Raw genomic sequence first — 21944 nt, forward strand, 5'->3', positions numbered from 1 at the left:
ACTCATGAAATTCTTTCTCCTCTCTGCTTTACAGGAGGGATTTTTTTTTTTTTTCCTCCAGCTTGGAATTCAGTTAGCAGCCGTTTTCTTGCAGAAAGTGCAGGAATTGGCTGGCGTTGGAGGGGCGCAGCCTTTCCCCGCTCCCCCAAGGTGCTGGGGGAAATCCCACAGTTCATTTTTCCTGGCTGCAGAATGCCTTTTCCTTTGCATTCTTCAGCTCGCAGGTACTTCATCACCATGTTTCCTATTCACATGTCTGGTCATTTCACTCGTGTCAGGGCTCCTTAACTAGGAAATATCAAGATGTTTTCACCCTGGAAAGCTGGGAAGCGTGTAATTAGCCACCCAGGTAATAAATTACCTGTGCTGGCGACAGCCCACTGGGGAAACCTTTATTCTCCATCTCATCCTATTATGCTGAGCCAATTTAGCACATCTGTAGTTGTTTTAAAATAGTCATTTCAATGGAGTCTGAGAAAAGGAGGCTTATTAACAACTTAGCTGCCAGGAGGAAAATGGGAGGGACAGCAGCTGCCATGGAGGGAGAAACCTGGTCCTGGCTGGAGGACAAATCCTGCTGTGCCTCCTGCCCTTTCCATGGACAAAGCTCTGGGATCTCCCTCCAGCCTTCCTGGAGCCCCCAGACCTGAGGGGCTGGGGAATGTTTGGCCATGGATTGGGTGAGGATTGGGGGGTTTGGGCTCCTTCAGTCACGCCATTGCTGAGTGTCAGAACTCAGTGCATCCCTCCGGGTGTCCAGAGTTGCCAGGACCCCACAAGGGGGCTCAGAGACCCTGGCACACACAGCCCAGAACACCTGGGGATTTGATTTTGACCCCTGGAGCAAGTTACCAGCTTTGTATGAGGACCTGAAAGTCACACAGGTTTGAATGGCATAATAATAAAGTATTCACAGGGTGAAAATATAGATTTTAGGATTTTTGGTATGGGGGTTATGGGGACAAGATGGAGGAATCAGGGCGTGTCCAGCCTTCTTCTTCTTCTTCTTCTTCTTCTTCTTCTTCTTCTTCTTCTTCTTCTTATTCTTATTCTTATTCTTCTTCTTCTTCTCCTTCTTCTTCTCCTTCTTCTTCTTCTTCTTCTTCTTCTTCTTCTCCTTCTTCTTCTCCGTTTTCTGCTGTGATGTTGGCACTTAGGGATTGGTTTAGAGTAGAAGTGCACTGTCTAACACAGGTGATAGGTATTGGGAATTAAGAGTAAATATGTTATATGTAGTTTGTAGTATAAAAGACAACACCACCTCGGGGGCGGTCAGAGTGCCTGTGGCTGCCCTGCTGAGCAGATCTCGGCTGGGCAGAGAGAAAATTTTATAGATAAGAATTAATAAACAACCTCAAGACCAAAAAGTGAAGAGTCCAGACTCGTTCTTTGGCTGCGCGGGCCAAAGCAGAGACATCCTGCGCATCTTGGGGCAGCAATTATCAACAGCCAACCCAGAGCTGAGCAGCTCCATGTCCCTAGAGCACGGTGCTGTCCCACCCTCCCCTGCCTCCCCCAGCACAGGACAGTGGTGACATTCAGCTGGGGAGGTTCCCAGATGTTCTCAGCTGGCAGAGCTGTCCCCTGTGGCTGTTAATCCATGGCTCAGGGCCCCAGGGCTCTGGTCCTTTGGGAAATCCATCCAGGCCTGGCCTCTGCAGGTGAGAGCTGGGGTGGGCAGCTGAGTGCGAGGGCAGAGCCCCACAGGTGTTTGTGCTGGGAAGGAGGGAGCAGCTCCAGCCTGGAGGGGGAGCAGAGGATTGATACCCTGGTGTTCCCAAACCCATCCCGTTCCTGGCTCCAGCGCTGCAGAGCTGCGCTCCCAGAGCACTTGGGCAGTGTTTGGGAGGGGATCACACTCCTGAAGCTCACACAGAACATGGAGGGGCTGGAGAGTGTCCATCAGAGCTGGTGTGTGCTGGGACAGGCTCTGGGTCACCCCCAGCCCAGGGATCACAGGATGAGCCCTGGAGGTGTGGCTGCTTTGTTCCACAGAGCTCAGGCTCCCGACACAGATGCCAAGGGAAAACCAGGAGTTCTGGGCTTTGGCACAGCCCCTGAGTGCATGGAACTGCTCATTTCAGCCTTTCCTCCTCACTCTCCTCCCCATCCATCATGTCAGCCCTGTTGGACACCCTCCATCCCTGCTGCAATGGCCGGGGCTCTCTGGAGAGCTGAGCTGAACTCTGTGCCTGGGGCAGGAGCGAGTTCCTCCTGCTGGGGAACCTCCCCATCCCTCCCCATCCCTCCCCATCCCTCCCCCAAGCTCCATTTCATCCTCCCCACGCTGCTCTGGGATATTTCCTGGCTCTAGTTGGATGAGGGGGAACAAACATCGTTTTTAAGCCGAGCCTCAGTGACAGAAGAGCCCTGAGCCACACTTTGAGTCCCAGGCAGATGTTGTGGGACATCAGCACCCTCCCTGCACCTCCATCAGGGAGCAGCTCAGGCTTTCCCAGGCACCTTTCCCTGGCTCTGGGCCCCTTCCATCCACGCACAGCTGAGCTCCCTTGTCATGGAATCACAGTGCTTTGGGATGGGGGGGACCTGGAGGATCATCTCATTCCAACTCCCTGCTAGACAAGGAACAATTGTTCCCTGAAAGGTGCCTGTGCTCAGCTGGGGCTGGGCTCTTTCTCCAGGCAGCACTGACAGAACAGAGCACACAGCCTCAAGCTGCACCAAGGGAAATACAGGTTGGATATTAGGGAAAAGTTTTAATGGAAAGAGTGATAAAGTTCTGGAATGGCTGCCTGGGGAGGTGGTGGAGTCCCCATCCCTGGGTCTGTTTAACAAAGCCTGGATACATCACTGTGTGCCAGGGTTTAGTTGAGGTTTTGGGGCTGGGTTGGACTTGATGATCCTGAAGGTCTCTTCCAACCTGGTCATTCTGTGAATTCTGTGGATTCTGTCCCACAAGGAAGAACCTTGTCCTCCTGAGGAAGGCAGTGCATCCATCTCCCTTTGGATCAGGCTCCTCCCCGAGCTGTGCCTGTCCAGACCCTGGGATTTTCTCACTGCTGGGGTGAGCTGGGTGTGGGGACACCACCACCACAGCAGAGGGACAGGGGCTGTCCCACCCAGAGCCCCCAGCAGTGTCCTCCTCAGCACAGGAGCTGCTCCAGAGCCCACAGAGCTCCAGGTCTGGCCTTGGGCTTTTCCAGAACATGGAAAGCCAGGTCTGGCAGAGGGAGACACTGGGAGCACTGGGAAACCCCCAAATGCCCCCAGCTCCCTGCCATGGCTCCAGCAGGGCCCCACCAGGAGAGCTCCTGCTCCATGGCCCTTCTCCAGTGGGACACTTAATCCCAGCCTGACTCCTCTCAGCAAGGACCAAAACCCACATGAAAGAGATTATTTTTTCAATTTCCTTCCCTGTCTGGCAGCCCGGAGAACACAGCTACTTGGAATGAAGCATCCTGGAATTTCCCCTGCCATCACCTAACCCTGACTGCTGCTCTGCCTGGGATGGAGGCAGGAATGTGGCCTGGACCAGCACTAACCTTTCCCAATAAATGGGATATCAGGGCAGGCTGGGCTCTGAACTTGGGGCATCCACCCAAAGCCACGTATTTTTGGGTTTTTTCTTAGCATCTTTTAGTAAACCAGGAATAAAAAGGATTTAGGAACTATTCCACCAGAGCCCCCTCCAGCCTGACTCCTGCTGCATTGCTTTTCTGCAGAGATCCCTCATATCCCTGGAAATCAGCTCATTCCAGGTGTAGCCTGAGCATGAACTGGTTCCTGGCTTGCTGGGACAGTGGGGTTTAGGGGCGGCTGGGAGGTGCTGAGGGCCAGCAGCAGATTTGCCTAAAAAAGGCAGAGAAAAGCGCCCGGGAGGAAGCTGCTCCCTGCAGTTTTATTTTTCCTTTCTTATTCCTTATTTACACAGGTTGTTCCAGCTCCTCTCTCATATTTTTACCCTTCGCAAATGGAAAAGAGCAGCAGAGCATTCCAGAGCCCTGACCCTGAGTGACTCCATGCAGAAATCCTTCTGAAACCAGCCACCAGGACTATCTCCAGTCAATCACCTGGGAAAGCACCTCACACCCCAACACCTACACCCGGTGTTCCAAAGGGTTTTTTTCATGCCTTTGGACACCAGCAGTGGCTCTGTCAGGTGAAATGTCCCATTCTGAGTAACAGAATATCCCGTTCTGTCCTAGGGAACTCTCAGAACGGCCCCGAGCAGGGTCGTGCTGTACCTGGAGGCTCCAGGTGTGAAGGCACCATTCCCAAGGTGCCCATTCCACAGGCTGGTGCTCCCCCTCTCCCTCTCCCTTCTGGCCAGATGGCTCCTGGCAGCAGCCTCTTGTCACATCCCCAGCTCTGGAATTGCTCCGTGCATCCTCTCTGCCTTCTGCTTTTGTCAAACGGATCATTGACCCCACTTTCCCTCGTTGTCTTTGATTATCCAAGACAATCCCTTTCACTGCCTCGAGGAGCTCCCAGGGGGATCCCACCCCTTCCATGCATAAACCAACACAAACATCCGTGGTTTTCAGCGGGCTGCATCCAAGCCCTGTGATGAATCACTCCTCTGTGTCCGTGTCTCACTGAAGGACAGGGAGAGGGAAATGGTTGTGGGATTTGTCAACTGTAGATTCAGGAAAAAAGGGGAAAAAAAACCCCTCGAATCAAACATTTGCTGGCAAATCAAATTATTCCCCACTTCATCTGTATTATTTAGGCTTAATTGTATTACTGGGGCTGTAATCCAGGGAAAACACAATTATTGGAAGAGATTGCAAGGATGGCATCTTTGGGAGGGCAGGAAGGAAGGGCTGGTGGGGGTGAGGAGGGGCCTGGGAGCTGCCTGGAGCTGGGAAAAAGCTTTTCCAGCCCTGCTCCTGCAGGGATCCCAGCTCAGATCCCAACTGCAGCTGCTGGCAGCTGTGCCCAGCTGATTATGTTGGATATTCTGGGTGACTCGGAGGCTGCCAAGGACCTGAGCGAGGACGGGCTTTGTTTTCCTCATCCATCAAATCCCTCTCTTGCCGTGCCAGGAAACATCCTGCTCTTTACAGCGTGCCAAGGATCAGGGGATGTGCTGGTGGCTCTTCCACGGGCAGTTATTGAACTTCCCATGGATTTTAGAGTCCTAAAGAGCCCCACAAAACCTCTGCACAGCCAGGGGACACTCCCTGTTCCTGACCCTGCTAGTTCCTGCTCCTCCTGTAGGATCCCAAGGAACAACCCACCTCTGGCCCTGGGACATGAGTCAGTGACAGCACCTGCAAGAGGCTGCAGAAGTCAGAGGAGGATTTCCTGCTTGGAAGTTTAAAGACAAGAAAGAATAATTAAAGTCCCTTCTGCAATGTCATTAAATATAAATACAAATGGTGTTAATATCTCTGGGTACTACAGAGCATTCCCAAGCACCCTCTAATTGTCTAATTAAATCACTGAGGGCTGAGGTTAGTGACAGCAAAATCCTTAATGGGGCCTTGCTGGGACATTTAGAGAAGGCTGTGCGCAAGGGGGTTGTTTATTTAATTAATCCCCAAGGTCACAGCCCCAGCTCCTGAGCCAGGTAATGCAATTTTGGTCCCTTGCATTTTGTCAGGCTGGCTCAGCTCTACTTTACACCTGCTGTGCCAGGGGAAGGAAGGGAACTGGAGCATCCTCATGGAGTAGGGAGGTCCTCATCCTTCTCCAGGCTCTGGGAGGGAATGGGGTGAGCAGCACTTGATGAGATTGGGGCAGAGGTCCTGAGCCTGGAGAGGGGCTGAGCAGTCCCAGTCCTGACTCAGGAATTGTCACCTCCTGCAGTGACAGAGGTCACTGTGCTGGATTGCTCTGTGTGGGATGGTGGGATGGGATCCACGGATGGATGGATGGATGGATGGATGGATCCATGGATGGACAGATGGAGGAAGGATTATGTTCTGCAGGACAGCTGAGAGCAGGAGCAGAGATTTTCTTCCAGAATGAGCTGTGGAGGCCAAACACCCTCCCACCCTCATCCCTCCCAGGGGCTGAGCAGAGCTCCAGAGAGCACAGAACTGGGATGGGGCACCTGAGGTGAAGAAGGAGGAAGAGGAAGAGGAGGAGAGCCCCTCTCTGCCTCCCTGGGAAGGGCTGGACAGAGCTGCTGCTATGCCCTGGCTGCCTCAGGGGCGAGGGGACATTTAAGGGCCATCCAGGAGCAGAGGGCAGAGAACGCCCAAAAGCTGCACCTTGCCTTGCTTTGCAGCATCCCAGCTCCTGTGCTGCTGCTCCCAGAACCCCCGTGACCAGATGAAGGGAGGCTCTGATGCGGCTCATCCCAAATCCCAAAAAAAGAAGCAATTCTTTTCTTTCCTTCCCTTTGAAATGATGATTCACCCCCACTCCTTCCAGCGCTGGCTCAGGCAGCGCTGATGGCTTTGGATAGGAACGGCTGGGTCGGAATTCCTGGGCAGGCTGTCAAGTTGTCACAGCTCATCCGTGTGCAGGCAGGGGCTGGTGCTCCATTGTCCACAAATCAGGAGCAGATGTGGATGTCCCGACATTCGCGGGCTCCCGCTCGCTGCCGCAGGGAGAGTGGAGCAGCCCCACGGCCCCGGCCCCACGTCCCTCCTCCCCATCCCTCTGCCACAATGGAATATGCAAAATGGCAGCAACAACGGGCATGGCAGGAATAAAGATGTGCAGCTGGGTAAATAATCACCGTTCCCAGCACTGCCAGCCCTGACACCAGGACTGGGATGGACCCAAATTGGGATGGAAATCTGCCCCTAGAGAGGGGAAGGGGAGCGCATTCCCCAACATGGTAAAAGGCATTAATGGCAGGAAGGAGGGTGGTTTACACTGGATATTGGGAAGGAATTCTTCCCTGTGAGGGTGGGCAGGCCCTGGCACAGGGTGGTCAGAGAAGCTGTGGCTGTTCCACCCCTGGAAGTGTCCAAGGCCAGGTTGGACAGGGCTTGGAGCACCCTGGGATAGTGGAAGGTGTCCCTGCCCATGGCAGGGGATGGAAGGAGATAATCTTGAAGATCCCTTCCAACCCAAACCATCCTGGAATTCTATAATTCCATCACTTCCAGCACACAGCACTAAACCCAACCCCATCCTAACCCTGCCTGTATCCTAGGCTTGGCAACAAAGGGTGGCACAAACCAGCCTGGCCCAATGCTGGTGACCTCACTCTGGAGAAGACACTCTAGGCCTCTGCAGCCCTTCTAGGATATCTCTAAGGTGACCAGCTCAAACCTCAGTCCCCATCCAGCACAAGACACTGAGCCCAAATTCATCCCAATCCAAAAAGAACTCAGATGATGCTTTTGGGGCTGTGTCCTCATTTTCAGGGTCAGGAGTGTGTAATTCCCTCTGACATCCCTGGGTTTTCTACTTTCTTTCCATCTGCACCATTGGAAATGAATGTTTGCTCCACCAAAACCTACAGCAATGTAAACATTCTGCTTCCAAGGAGAGGGCTGGCCTTGAAACTCTTCCCTGGGATCCTTTACCGGGATGCAGAAAGCTGGGAACAGATTTCCGTTGATATTTGTTGCTTTTCAAACAGAAGCAAATGTTTATAGCCAGGCTGTAAACCACGCTAATGGGGGGCAGATCCGTTACAGGAGCCATGTTTGGAGACAAAGGAAAAGGAGAAGCCCTGGCTTTGCTTGGAAGCCAAACTTGGAAGTTTGGCTCCTGCTTCCGATGCACTTCCTGAGCCTCGGCCACATCCCACACATTTGCAAAATCACCCATGCATGGAGTCAGAGCTGACAGAAATACACAGGCACTGAGTCACTATTCCATGGAATTTCATTCGTGTCTGCTCCCACACTTATGGAATTTCACACACTCATAGATGGAGCTCCCAGCAGCTCTGAGTTCATTGCACACCTCTCCAACATTCAGCTTCAGGAAGCACCTCCATAGAATGGGACACATGTTTAGTTCTGCCTTCCCCAAACAGGATCAGAACCTGCAGGGAAATGACAAAACCTCACTGAAATCCCCTGGATATCGGGATATGGATACAATTCTCCATGGATTCTCTTTTTCATGGAAAGGGTGGTCAGGCACTGGAACAGCCCAGTGAGGTTTGGAGTGCCCATCCCTGGAAGTGTCCCAGGAATGCCTGGACATTGCTCTGGTGAGCCACAGAGTGGACTCAGTGATCCTGGAGATCTTTTCTGACCTGGATGAATGTGGGATCTGTGATCCTGGGAAGCACCAGCATCCCTCACACATCCCACCCGAGCTGTGCATCACTAATTCCCGCTGTCTCCTCCAGCCCTTCCCTGACAAAGCGTTTCAGTGACCCAGGAATGTTATCTTAGCAAATCAAAAATGTAAACATTTAGGTTCAGGACTGGGCTGGCTGGATTTGGGAATGAGTTATGGTAGAAGCCCGGCAAGGAGGCTGAGTTTGGCTTGGCAGTTCCTCCTGTGCCTGGAACCTGCTTTTCAGGATTAAATACGATCCCCTGCAATCCATCCAAAATGTCAATTACTCCGAGTCTCTCAGGTTTGCAATTACAGAATGCAAGTCATGTTCAGCGTTTTATGAAACTGCTTTTCTTGGCAGGGCCCATCTCTCTCTTATTGTAAAAAATAACTTTCAAATCAAAGCATTAAATCAAGGCACAAACGCTGGGAAGGACGCGGGGCTGAGGCTGGAAAGTTCCAGCGCCGGAGCTGGAAGGGAGCTGAGCCGAGCTGGTTTCTGGTGCGGGAACGAGAGTGGCAAATCAGGGGGAAAGAATGTGGAACAGTCTCGGCTGAGGAACGCCTAATCCCACCATCATGGATTTAAATCCCGCAATCGCCTCGTTAGAACCCCCCGCGGGCAGGGGGAGCGAGCCTGGAGAAAACACCTCTCCCATCCCGCTGGAATCCGAACAGTCCTGCCCCGGCTGGGGCCGGAGCTGCTGCGGCACCAGCTGCAGGGAATTGCTTTCAGGCCTTTCCAAGCCTTAGGACTCAGCTGCCAAAGGCGCTCTGACCCCTTTCTTCCTCCTCATCTGGAAGGCGGGGAGGGGAGCGCAGGGAATTTGGGAGCGCTGACCCAAGCGTGGACTCGCAGCGCTGAGCCGGGGCAGGACCCTGTTTGGGAGAGGTTGGATCCCTGAAGGAGAGGGCAAGGTGCGCTCAGCAGGCAGCAGCTGCTCGTGGGGACACTGCCTGTGCTGGAAAGAAAAGGGAAATTCCCCTGGAAACCTTTCCTGGGAGTGCCTTTGTCCATGGATGGGTGAACCGGCCTTCCTGGGCATCCCTTGCTGCGTGATTTCACTTCCCAGCCTTTCCAGGCACATCAAACCCTTCAAGGTCAGGGAGAGCCCTCAGCCCCGGATTCTGCTGGAAGCTTCCATTCATTCGTGTCACTCCCGAGCCAGCAGACCTGGTCCAACCTGTGCTCCGGGTGGCACCTGAGACGCGCCAGCCCCGGCCGTGCTAATGAGCGCAGGGACTAATGAGCTCAGGGACTAATGAGGGCAGGGACGCGACGCCCTCCCACCTGCCCTGCCGGCAGCCTGCCCGCATTCCTGGCTGGGCAGGACATTCCCTCTGGTTTCGGGGCTCTGGATGTTCCTCTCCAGCCGTGTGTGGTTAAGCCGGGGAGGCTCCGCGCTGACGCCCAGCGCCACATCCCGGCCTCGGGATAAGCGCTTTTTCATCTGTCTCCACATTTATTCCTTCCTGACGAGGAGCTTTGGCATGGGATAGTGGGAGAGCTGTGAGATCCCGGGTTTGATGGATCCGGACTGGGTTTGGATGCCAGAAGCCCCTCGGCAGCGTCGCTCTGGGCGTTGAACCTCGAGGGCTTTAGCGCATAACACCGAGCATCCCACACCCCAGAGCTCCTCTGCTCCCAGCCTCCACAATGCTCACCAACACCAGCTTCATTTCCCATGGGACAAGGAAAGGGAGAGCACATCTGGCACAGAGAGGCAGGAACCAGAAGCCGAGGGAAGACTGAAGTAAAAGCTCCCAGCAGTTGGAGCCAGGAGCGCCATTCCCGCGGACCCTGCCGCCGGCTTGGGCCCCTTTTGGATGCTCTTCCCGGGATGCAGGTGCACGGTGTTAAGAGATCATTTCCTGCCTGCACCGCAGCTCCAGGGATGGATTTACCACTGGGCTCACTTCACCCTGCTTTGCTCTCTTCATCCCTTTTTTTTTTTTTCTTTTTTTTTCTTTCCTCGACTCCTCCTCTATTCCCTAAAAGCCCCTAAAAGCCGGGCAGAGCTGCTGCAGCCCCAGGACCATCCTGCTCAGTGGGAAAAGCCAGCTGCTCTCCCAGAGTCATGGATCTCATCGAGGGAGGAGACAAATGGTTCAGCGAGGGGCTTTTGCAAGAGACGAGGAGCTGAGGGAATGTTAGGAAATGCAAAAGGCAGAGCAAGGCAAAGGAGGGAGGGACACGCTGGAAAACAGGGATAATTCTCCCTGAAAAGGATTAAATGGCCAATCACACCGAGGTGCCCAGCAAAACCAACCTGCAGTGGGGAGCTTGTTCCAAACATATGCAGGGACTGCTGGAGTTGCCAATACAAGTGCAATTAAGCCCAGGCTCAAAGAAAACCCTCACTAATTGTACAAGTGGAGGGAAAGGGAGAGATTTCCCCTCTGCTCTGGCTTTCCTTTTTTTTTCCCCCTGGATGAGTGGGAATCCTTCACAAAACAGGTCCCTTGGACAACTCTGCTCACAAAATCAATGAACTCAAACATCATCAGAATCTTCACTTCCACTGGGCAGTGAATTCCTGCACTCACCTACTGGGACAGGGGGAAATGTATTTATTCCCAAAGAGAACTTGGAATATTATTAATTTCCATTTTTTATAAAAGAAAATTATTAACCGGTATATCAGATGGATAAAATCAGTGCAGTCACACACTGGTCACAGACTCCAGCCACACACTCCAGGATTTCTTCTTTTCCTCAGATTTAATTCCCTCCAGTGCCTTCATTCTCCTATTGGGAACCAGTTTCATTCCTCATTAGCCAGACGTTTGGAATGCTCAGGCCCGGTCACTCTGTCTGCAATAACGTCTCAGCATTGCAACAGCAGAGTGGTTTAACAGGAGGATCTGATGGAAAACAAGGAATAATGAATAGCAACAGATCCTATCTGATTTTGTATCCCACTGCAGTTTAGGGCAGAGGTTAAAAACTGCACTAGGAAGGAATAAATACAGTCAATTTTTTCCAGTAAAACTCAACTGAGCGCTCTGTGTGTGCAGCAGAGCAGGAAGGAGTCATCACAAATTCCCAATTTTGCGAGGTATACTTGTGTGATGCAGTCCCAGAGAATCCCCTGGGATTTTTGAGGTGTTGGCCTGTCTGTGAGCCATTCCCACCCTGAAAAAAGCATTTCCCAGCTCTTCCCTTGGAGAAGAGGATGGGGCCAGGAGCTCATGGAGCCCTCCCTGCCTCGCTGAGCTCTGGGGAGCAGGACCAGACCGGCCAGCACTGAGGGAGAGGGGAGCATTGCAGCTCCATGACCTCTGCAATGTACTCCTGAGGGCTCAGCCTCACCAGCAAAGATTCAGGGCTCAGTGGCAAATGAGTTATGCTCCCAGAAAATCAAAATTTGGGATTTTCAAGCAGCAACAGGAAATCTTCCCACTTTGGGTAGCAATTCTTCCACACAAGAATAATGGATTTAATCCCAGAGAGATTTGGGTTGGGAGGGACACTAAAGCTCATCTTGTTCCATGCCCTGCCATGGCAGGGACACCTTCCACTATCCCAGGTTGCTCCAAGCCCCATCCAGTCTGGCCTGGGACAATTCCAGGCAGGGGGTAGCCAAGAAATCAGTGCTGGCACATGGTGACAGAGCATTGGGAATCACTGCCCCTCACCTGTCCTGGTGCCACCCCCCAGACCTGCACCCACCACGGGGAAGGACCACATGCCAAGGATGCCTGGATACTTTTCTCTTGAAATTACAAAAATAGATTTATTTACAATTAAAACCATCCCCCCGCCCCCAGTCACCCAGTGCTGCACAAACCAAGGGCAGCATCCAGCTGATTCCCAAACATCTCCCTGCACACAGCCGGTGATGCAAAGCCAAACCTGGTATTCCAAGGCTTTAATTTTCAAATCTGGCTTTCTCCAGCCTCCAGTCAGAGCTTGCTGCAGCTGCAGGGCAGCAGCGGTGCCTCGTCACCCTGGGATCACAGCCTCAGAGCCTGGGGAGATTCTGGGAGAGCCTTTTCCTCTGGGACACGATCCTACAGCACAATCCAACTTCCAGCTCCCATTCCTCTCCAGAAAAGCTGCCCCCACCAAACCCCAGCCCCAAAGCTGGGCTGAGGCAGCAGGGAGAGTCCCCTCTGCTGTCACACACACTTCCCTGGCCCTGCCACCAGCCCCTGGGGACAGCCCAGCAGCTCCAGGGACACCAAGAGCACCAGGAGCCCCTTTCCAGCCCCTGCCCAAGGGAGATAATCATGGCTGGAGTGGAAAACCTTCCCAGCAGGATTTGGCGTTGTGTTCTGTACACACGTTGTGGGTGTTTATACTGGGCTGGAGAGGGAGGATTAAACAGGGCTGTGGGATGTTCCTGAAGGATCTCATCACTCAAAAGACATTGAGACACTGAGAAGGGTTGAAGGGGAGGCTGTAATGATCCAGAGGCTGGAGGAACCCAGGCAGGAACGTTTTAAGAGCAGCATCTGCCTACTCCAAGCAAGCAGCAGCTAAATGGGGGGATGACAGCATCCTGCAAAAAGCTGGAATCCATAAACACTGCGGAGCAGGGAGGCTGCTCACAGCACAGGGATCATGTGAATGAAACAAAACTTCAGGGAAATGTGGCTGAGCTTCCCAGCAGTGAAGTCAGGCTGAGATCCCATCTCCCCGAGGGAGAGCCACGGAAGAGGACATTTAGGGAGTTTGTCTGGCTTTGGTGCTTGGTTTGGTCTTGGGAAAAGCCCTCTGGGCCTTGGAAAGGAGGCTGAGGGTCTGAGGGGGTTTGGGGATGCTCCAGATCTCCAGCTGGAGATGGAGGGGGGGTTGTGACTTAAGGAGGTGGCATCAGGTGACATCATCACTGCATGGGATGGAGGAACGCTCTATTCCCACTGAAAATCCACAGGTTCCTGGGGTGGTTTGGGTCCAAAGGGATTCTAAAACTCATCCTGTTCCATCCCTTGCCATGGGACACCTTCTACTCTCCCAGGTTGTTCCAAGCCCTGTCCAGCCTGGCCTTGGACACTTCCAGGGACCCAGGGGCAGCCACAGCTTCTCTGGGATCCTGTGCCATATTTTAGCATGTTCACAGTGAAAAGTTCCCCTGTGATTCCCTGGAATTCTCCACTGCCAGGGCATGTCCCCAAGGATGAAGTTAAGCCTTGCAGAGAATCCTTGCTCCCAGCTGGACATTCCCAACATCCCTGTTCCTCCCTGCTCCAAGGAAGGTTAAAGCCCAGTGACAATTTTCACAAGCCATCAAGAGCTTGTTTTTTCCCCCCTTCACCCAAACTTTCCTGTTACAAAAAGGTGTGAAAAGTCCGAATATCATCACCTCTTCAGACTGTTGAGGGCTTTGTTCCGAATTGCCACCAATTCCCTGGATGTGGAAGGGCAAAGGGCAGAGCCGGGGATAGGAAGGTGCCTGTCCCTGGAGCCATCCCAGGGAATGGGAAAGAGGACCTGGAGGCCAAGGTGGCCCTGTTCTTTCTCTCTTCTGCTGATTTGTTTTTTCCATTTCAGCCCCAAAATTTGAATAAATTATGAGTTCAACTCAAAAAACGTGTCTCTGAGCCCCCTGGCATGTGTCTTGTCAGTCCAGGACAGCCAGAGGGATGTCCTGAATTCTGACACCATTGCATCGCATTGCATCTCATCCCATCCCATTGTGTCCCATCGCATCCCATTGTGTCCCATTCCATCCCATCCCCAAGGAGGAGATGCCTGCAGATCCTTCACCATTCCCTGCAAGCATTGCCAGCTGGGCTGAGGAGCTGCTCTTCCGCAGCCAAATCCACCCCAAATTTCCATCGGCAGCAGCAGCAGGAGCAGCAGGAGCAGCAGGAGCAGCAGGGAGGGATCAGCCCCATCCCGCTGGCAGCCGCTGCTCGCCGAGATGGGATTGATAAGATCCCTGGGAGGCACGGGGGGCCCGCGTGCCAAACACAGCCAATTAATGTCAGCCCTTTCCCATGCCAACCAATTAAGCTGTGTGTGCCTGTCACCAGCGCCGGGGAGGGGGTGCAGGGCACACAGGATCCCAGGGAAGCCTTAAAGATCCAAAATCCCCCTTAATTTATGGGCGGGAGGGGGAGGGCGCAGACACCCTGCACTAACCCGAGCGGGCCTGATTAATGGCTCGGCTAATTTAGGAGCTGCTTGGCTCTGCTGACCTGGGGAGGCTCCGTTTAACAGGAATCAGGCTGGCATGGGAAGCAGGGAGCAGCTGAACGATGTAAGGAGCAACAGATGGGCTCCGCGGTCGCCTTGCCAAGCACCAACGCTGTTTTCTGAGCACTTGCTCTTAAACCTCCTCCAAAAGGGAAAAAAAGTGATAATCAGAACCATAAAACCCATGTGGCTGATCCAGGAATGGGGAAGGCGGCAGCTCCTCTGCCCAGCCAAGAGCTCCTGGGCTGGGAAATGATGCCAGAGGTGCTGAGCCACCTCCAACCCTGCTTGTCCCCATCCACCGCAGCTGCAGGGACTGGGGAAGGAGGGAAAGCATCTTCTGGCCCACCCGTGCCATGAAAAATCACGGGAGGCAGAAGAAGGGGAAAACACAAAGTGGTGAAACACTTGGAAAAATTGGGGAGATCCTGCAGCTTCAGCTTGGTCTGGATGGGGAAGATCCACAGGTCCTGGACATGCTGAGGCTCTGGAAAAGAGATTCGAGCTGCAGGGAGTGACTTTGGAAGGACTTGCAGAAATAATCTTAATGGGGTGGGGGGTTTTTCCCCAAAATCCTGCATTTCTGAGGGCAGATGGTGCCAGGCAGCTGTGGCTTGGATCCCTTGGATGGTGAGGAGGCAGCAGTGGTGACAAAGCACCCATGTGGATGTGAAAGAGATGGGAGATTGAATCCATGGAGCTGCCAGGAGGAGGAGGATGTGGGAGACCTGCAGCAATCTGGGAGCAGGTCCAGGTGGGATGGCTTGGAAATACACAGGAGCCATGGAAATGTTGGGCTGATTATGCCAGGGGTGAGCAGAGGCCCCAGGAAGGCACCAGACAGAGAGACCTGTCTGGGGCTGGAGATTTTTAATAAAGAAACAGTAAAAAAACCAAATAACAGAGCAGCTCCTGCTTGCCAAGGGCTTTGGGAATCACACCTGGCACAGGAACACAGCACAGCTGAGCTCCTCAGAGCCAGAGCTTGGGGGAGAAAAAGGAATCACTCTCTACACCCCATATGGGGTGGAGAGGAAAAAAATCCCCCAAACTAATAAAGTCTTCATTTTTTTTTTTACAGCTGCCTTCTTTCCCCCAGGAATGATATTTATCTGCACAAATCTCGTGCTGTGGCTCTGTTTGCATCCAGATAAAAATAAGGAATCACCCGTGACCCTCTCATCCGTGTTCTGTTTTGCTTATGGAGAAATGTGCCTGAGGAGCAGGAGATTTCTGTAGGGGATGGTTTGCAAAGCTCTCCTGGAGCCCCTCATGGCCTGGGGGTTCAGCAGTGTTCAGAGCAGCTCTCGCACAGGGGTTTTCCACCTTTTCATGTGGATGTTCTGGGATAGAACAGTTTCTAAGCAGGTGCCTTGCAAGGGCTGCAGGTTCACAACTCTAAGCCAAGTCGAGTGTGGAAAAAACAAACAATTTCCTTGTCCTCTGAATATAATGGGCCCAGCAAGATGTCCCTGAGCTCCCTGGTGTGGCTCACACAGTGATCCCATGGCCCTGCCAGATTTTGGAGATGGGATGATTTCAGGGCTGGCAGAAAACACCAAAAACTCCCAGAGCTTCACTACCCAAGGTGTTATTTGGCCCTGCTGGATTGGCTGAGCCCCAGGATCCTGTCCCTTCCCAGCCCAGACTCTCCAGAGCCACAGATCATGGAATGGTTGTGTTGGGAAGGACCTTAAAGCTCAGCTCATTCCATCCCCTGCCATGGGCAGGGTCACCTTCCACTATCCCAGGTTGCTCCAAGCCTTGTCGAACCTGGCCTTGGACACTTCCAGGGATGGGGAAGTCACAGCTTCTCTGGGCAAACCATTCCAAGGCCTCACAGGGAAGAATTCCATCCCAATATCCCATCTAACCCTGCCCTCTGGCAGTGGGAAGCCATTCCCCTTGTCCTGGCATTCCCCTCCCCTTAGTCTAAACACACCTTGGAGCCTCTTTGAAATCCATCCTTGGCATTTGCCTCTTCCCTGCACAAACCTGTGTCCTTTGGCCCTCAGGGTCCTGCCCCAGCTGGAGCTGCTGCATTTCAAAGGCCTGGAAAAAGTGAGGAGCAGCAGCTGGCACTGCTGGCTTTGCTAAAAGCAGGGAGGGTATTTCCCTAATCCCAAAAGAGAGGGATGGCAAGAGCTCAGGGCTGCTGCTTCCCTCCCTGTAAAAGGGCTTTGCCTGTGCTGGCTGCAGGGGAGATAAGGATGCTGTGGAGAGAAGGGAGGGTTGGCCAGGAATGAAGGGGCTGCCCCTTCCTGCTCAGCTCCTCAGTGATGAGAAGCAGCTCCTGGCAGAGCTGCCCTCCCCAGGAATTGTTGCGATGTGATGGTATTTAATTCCAATAAGGAATTACACTCCCTCCCGGATTTACCCACAGAGGGGAGAGCACATCCCAGCACAGCCTCACCTGTAACAGCAGGGAGCAGCCAGAACCCATTGCCAGCCCGCTTCCCTGGATTTCTGAGCTGTGAGTGGTGCCTGTTCCATCACCAGGGGCTTTCTAGGGCAGCCAGTGGCATTTCCCAGCACACGGGAGGCAGTTTATTACCAGTGATTTATTAAACTGCTCCAACTTGTCAGCAGCCACTTGAAACATTCCCTTCCCTTTTTTTTCCCCCCCTTCAGCTTTGCTAATGTCTTTATAAAGAGCTGGATAAATAGATTTCCAGCACTTCTGACTGCCACGGATCAAACCTCAATCGATATGGCCCAGATTAGGGATGAGGTGAGAGCGAGCCTCCCCACCTCCCTGCAGCCCCAGCTGCGGAGGTGAATTGATGGGAATGCACTTCCAAGGAACAGATAAATGCATTTTTGCCTGCTCACAGCAGAGCTGGACTTGACAGTTCCTGATTTCTCCCCGTTGTGGCCTGTTCTGTGGGTGGGGAGTTCCAGGTGATTGCTGCTCCTTGCCAGACTTCTCTTCTGCATCCTTTGTGCTCATGGATAGACCCTCCTGGCTTTATAATCCACTGAACCCATGGAGTTCAGAGGCTTTCAGCTCCTGCCTGATGAATCTTTGCAGGACAAGACCCCTTTCCGTCATTAAGTTTGATCAGTCTCAGCTCATCAACCTTAATGTATTTGCTGCAGAATCACTGTTTAAAGGTTTACTGAGCTAAAATTAGTCCTGCTCCCACCTCGAAGGGCCTAACAACTACTTCTGCCAGTGCCAGCATACCCAGAGCCACCCATCCCAGCTCTCAGGTCAGACACCAGCAGGAATTTCTGCATGGAAAGGGTGGCCAGGCATTGGAAGGGGCTGCCCAGGGAGGTTTGGAGTGCCCAAAGGTATCCATCTCCAGACATCCCTGGAGGTGTCCAAGGAACACCTGGATGTGCCACTCAGTGCTCAGGTGTTGAACAGTCAGGTTGGAGGTTGATCCTCCAACTGAGGATCCCTGAGGTTGGAAAAGCCCTCCAGGATTGAGTGGAGGGCTTTTCCAGCCTCCGGGATTCTGCATCACACACCTGGCACAACCAAAACAGCATTTCATTTTTTCCCTTCCCACATCAGAGGAACCTTTAAAAAATGCCCCATTGTGCCCTCCTCATGCTCTGTTCTGCCCCCAGCTCCCCGAGAGCCCGGGCAGGGCTGGCCCGGAGCTGCTGCAGCCCCTGGGTGCTCTCCCTGTGGAGCTCTTCCCTCCAGCCCAGCCTCCATCCCTGCTCCTGTCGGGATAATTGATCTCCAGTCGCAAACCAGATGCTCTGGCCGTGCCTCCTCCAAGCGCTCCGGCTCCTGCTGAAGTCCAGGGAGATCCTCTGGAAGAAGCCACTTTTAATTTGTAATCTGATTAAGCCATTAGAGGCGAATGGAGCAGTAAGTAACACAAATTGCCGATCGTTTCCATCAGCAAATCCCCCCAATTAATCCTGAGATTAACCCTGATTACACGCGGTAATGGTGATCAATGCACCCTAATGGGGGAAATCCGCCCACTGCGCTTTCTTCCACATCCCAGAGCGATCAATTTGGAATCAGGGTGATTTATCGGGCAGGATCGAGCGGGGCTGGGGCACCGCCTGCGTCTCCAGGAGCCGCAGCTCATTCTCCCTTGGGAACAGCAGGCCAAACTGGGGAAAAAAAGAGATGGATAGAGCGAAACAAAGAGCAGGGCAATGCAGAGGGCAGCAGGAATGGCAAATTCCATCTGCCTGCCGCACTCCCTCCCCTTTGAATCCTCCCAGCGATGCCCTAAAATTCTCCTGTGAGGTGATCAGACCAAACAGCTCGGAGCAAGGCTGCACTTCTCAGGGACTCCTCCGTCAAAGGGAGGAAGTCAGGCTGGAGAGGAGCTGAAAAAGGGAAAAAAACCCTTTCCTACTCTGTGATCCGAGCCTCTGTTCTTGCCTTTGCTGCTAAATTCGGAAGTTACCCCAGGACCGAGCGTTTCCAAGGATCCCCAAGCACTCCACGAGCTTCAGAGCCGGGCCCGGCTCCCCCTCAGCCCTGTGTTATTTATAGAGCAGCTGAGACTCCAGCGAGTGCTTCAAGGGGGATTCTGCCTTTGTAGGGACTAAGTCGGGAGCTCAAGGCTTGACCTTTGGAAGGCAGGGATGGATTCATCCCACAGCCAGCTCCGGGCCGAGCTGCTGCAGTGCCTGGTGATAAAGCAGCTTGATTTATGGAGCCTTCTCCTCCAGAGCTGCTCACTCTGCTCTGGGAACACCAAGGAGGAAAGGAAAAACCGCTGGGAGATGGGCTGAGCTCCTGCCAGGGGCTCTGGCACCTCCCTGGGCATTGGCTCACAAGTGACATTCCACAGGGTCCCCAATTCATCAGCAGGTCCCATGTGTTCCTGTGCCATGGCAAAGAACACCTGGAGGGCTGAGAGCTCCTCATGCTTTGCCCAAACTCTGACCAGGAATATTTCAGGTGGATCCTTCCCAGTGTTCCCTTGAAGCTTATGTCCTCTCCTCCCACACCATGTGGATTAATCCCTGTGTCCCGTTGTCCCCAGATCTGTATTTTGGCAGCAAGGCAATATATTCTATATGAGAACAGTGATATAACCCTGTCCTGCACGGACATGGCCTGTATTCTCCTTAAATCCATGAGATCTTTGGGGATTTTGAATGGGGCTGTAGTACCCAAATCAATCCCCCCTCATTCCTGGGGTGTGATCCTGCAGCTCCCCTCCCTTCCTGGCCAGAGAGCTGCGCCACAGAGTTGGCACTCACTGGGACAGTCCTGCTCCAGCCTCTCTCATCCAGGGAGGAGATTCCAGGCAGGTACACACAGACTGCAGGGAATGTTTTTTCCCCCAGATGTTGCCTCTGAGGTGTTTTGCAGCACACGTGTTTTGGGGGTGACACGTGGGGGCCCCATCCTTCAGCCACCCCCTCTCCCCATCCCCTGCTGCTGCCCGAGGGGCTCACGGCTCCCTTTGATGTGCAGATGAATCAGCCTGGCCAGGAGAAGCCCCGTGGATTTATGAACTCCTCCTCTATGATGTCTTTCCAATCGTTTCCCCCAGAAGAGCATTTTCTCTCCCTTTCCTCCCTGGCTCCTCCGAGCCAAGCATTCCTTTCTCCTCCTCCATCCCAGGCCTGGGGAGTGATGCTGCTCCCCCAGAGCAAAATTCCCTCTGCAAGCCAGGCCACTCATCAGCCCCCTGCTCATTTTCCAGGTTTGGTGTGTCAGCCCTGCTCCAAATTCCAGCAGATTTGGTGTGTCAGCCCCTGTTCCAATTCCAGGTTTAGTGTTTCAGCCCCTGTTCCATACTCCAGGTTTGGTGTGCCAGCCCCTGCTCCATAATCCAGCAGATTTTGTGTGTCAGGTCCCTGCTCCACACTCCAGGTTTGGTGTTTCAGCCCCCTTCTCCATATTCCAGCAGGTTTGGTGTTCCAGGCCCCTGTTTCATATTCCAGGTTTGGTGTTCCAGCCCCCTGCTCCATATTCCAGGTTTGGTTTGGTGTGTCAGCCCCTGGTTCAATCCCAGTTTTGTTGTGTCTGCCCCTGCTCCATAATCCAGCAGATTTGGTGTTTCAGCCCCTGCTCCGTATTCCAGCAGGTTTAGTGTTTCAGCCCCTTGCTCCATATTCCAGGCTTGATGTTTCAGCCCCTGTTCCTATTCCAGGTTTGGTGCGTCAGCCCCTGCTCCATAATCCAGCAGGTTTGGTGTTTCAGCCCCTGTTCCATATTTCAGGTTTGATGTTTCAGCCCCTGTTCCATATTCCAGGTTTGGTGTTCCAGCCCCCTGTTCCATATTCCTGCAGGTTTGGTGTCTCTGGCTGCAGCCCCATGGAAGGCAGCTCCGAGCCACAGATGAAATCCTGCAATTCAATCTACTCCCAGCCCAGATCATGCCAGCTCTGCAATTCCAGAGCAGTTGAAAAGAAAGGGACAAATAACTGTGATGGAAACCACTCACTGGAGACTTCCAGGGGAAATTATACACCCGCGAGGGGAAAAAGGATCATTAAGAGGTGACGGGAGAAAACATTTGCATTGCAAGTCAAAGCAGCTGGAGGCCGGGGGAAGCTCTGTGGTCACTGCCCTCCCCAGTCCGATCCAATCAACTCCAGCACTTGGCAAACCCTCCCAGACAGGCCCTTGAGCTGTTTGACCCAGATTCTGCCCAGCACCGGAGTCAAGCTCTGCCCAGAACAGAAGGGGAGCCTTGCAAAGGTCTCACAAAGTTCATTCCTGTGTTAAAACCCCACAAAATAATAAAACCGGTGTGTTTGCCTCCTCTTTAGCAGTCACCTCCACCTCGCCAGCCTCCCAGAGCTGCGTGGGGAGATTGCTGTGCCTGGCAAACAAGCGGAGATTAAAGGGAGTTCAGCGGGAACATCTCGATTTAGTCTCGGCTGAGCACACTCGGGACTCGATGGCACATTAAACCCGGTGGCACATTAAACCTGGTGGCACATCTAAAGCAGAGGGGATGGAGGAGCTGGAAAAATAAAGGAGAGTTTATTCCTGTGCTAAGCATCCCACCAAAAATCCCTGTCCCTAAACGCTGCCTGGGTTCTGCACTCCACAGTGGGCAGGGAAGGGAGAGCCAAGAGCAGGGAAAGGGGAACACACTCCCCCAGGGGAGGCAAACCTTCACATCCACCCCTTCTTTCCCTGCCAGAGCATTAGCACAGCTCCCCAAAACCCCAGAGAGGAGTCTCGAGGAACGGAGTGATGAAAGAGGGGCCGAGACGGGGCCGCCTTCCAGGCAGCTGGAGCCAGGACTGCTCATCAGGAATCACTGGCCTCTCCCCCATCCACACAGGATGTGCTCCAAGCTCCCCCTGACATTTGTGTGTCAGCCTGAGCCAGCTGGGGCTGCAGCTCTGCCTTCCACTCCAGGTTTAAATCCAAGGCTGGAAGTTTGCAGAGCTGCTGGGGTCCATCCCCAGCTGGCCACGGTGAGCTGGGAGCATCAGCAGCTCCACAAAGCCTGGAAAAGCCACTTTTCCCTGGTGGGCAAACACCAGGAGAGGGAGGCAGAACTGCACCATGGTGACATTTGCACCCGGGTGCAATGAGGTGTCACTCAGCCCAGGCAGACCAAACAGCATCTCTGGGGCACCAAAATTACACAGCCAAGGAAATCCGACAAAATCCATCTGCCCTTTTCGATATTTGGAGATAATTAACTCCTCCAGGCTGCGATATTACAAAAGAAAGCTG

The sequence above is a fragment of the Melozone crissalis genome, unplaced genomic scaffold, assembly GCF_028551555.1.
Source record: "Melozone crissalis strain CALT ecotype California unplaced genomic scaffold, PUWL_Pcris_2 ptg000068l_1, whole genome shotgun sequence".
In the NCBI taxonomy this organism is placed as follows: Eukaryota; Metazoa; Chordata; class Aves; order Passeriformes; family Passerellidae; genus Melozone; species Melozone crissalis.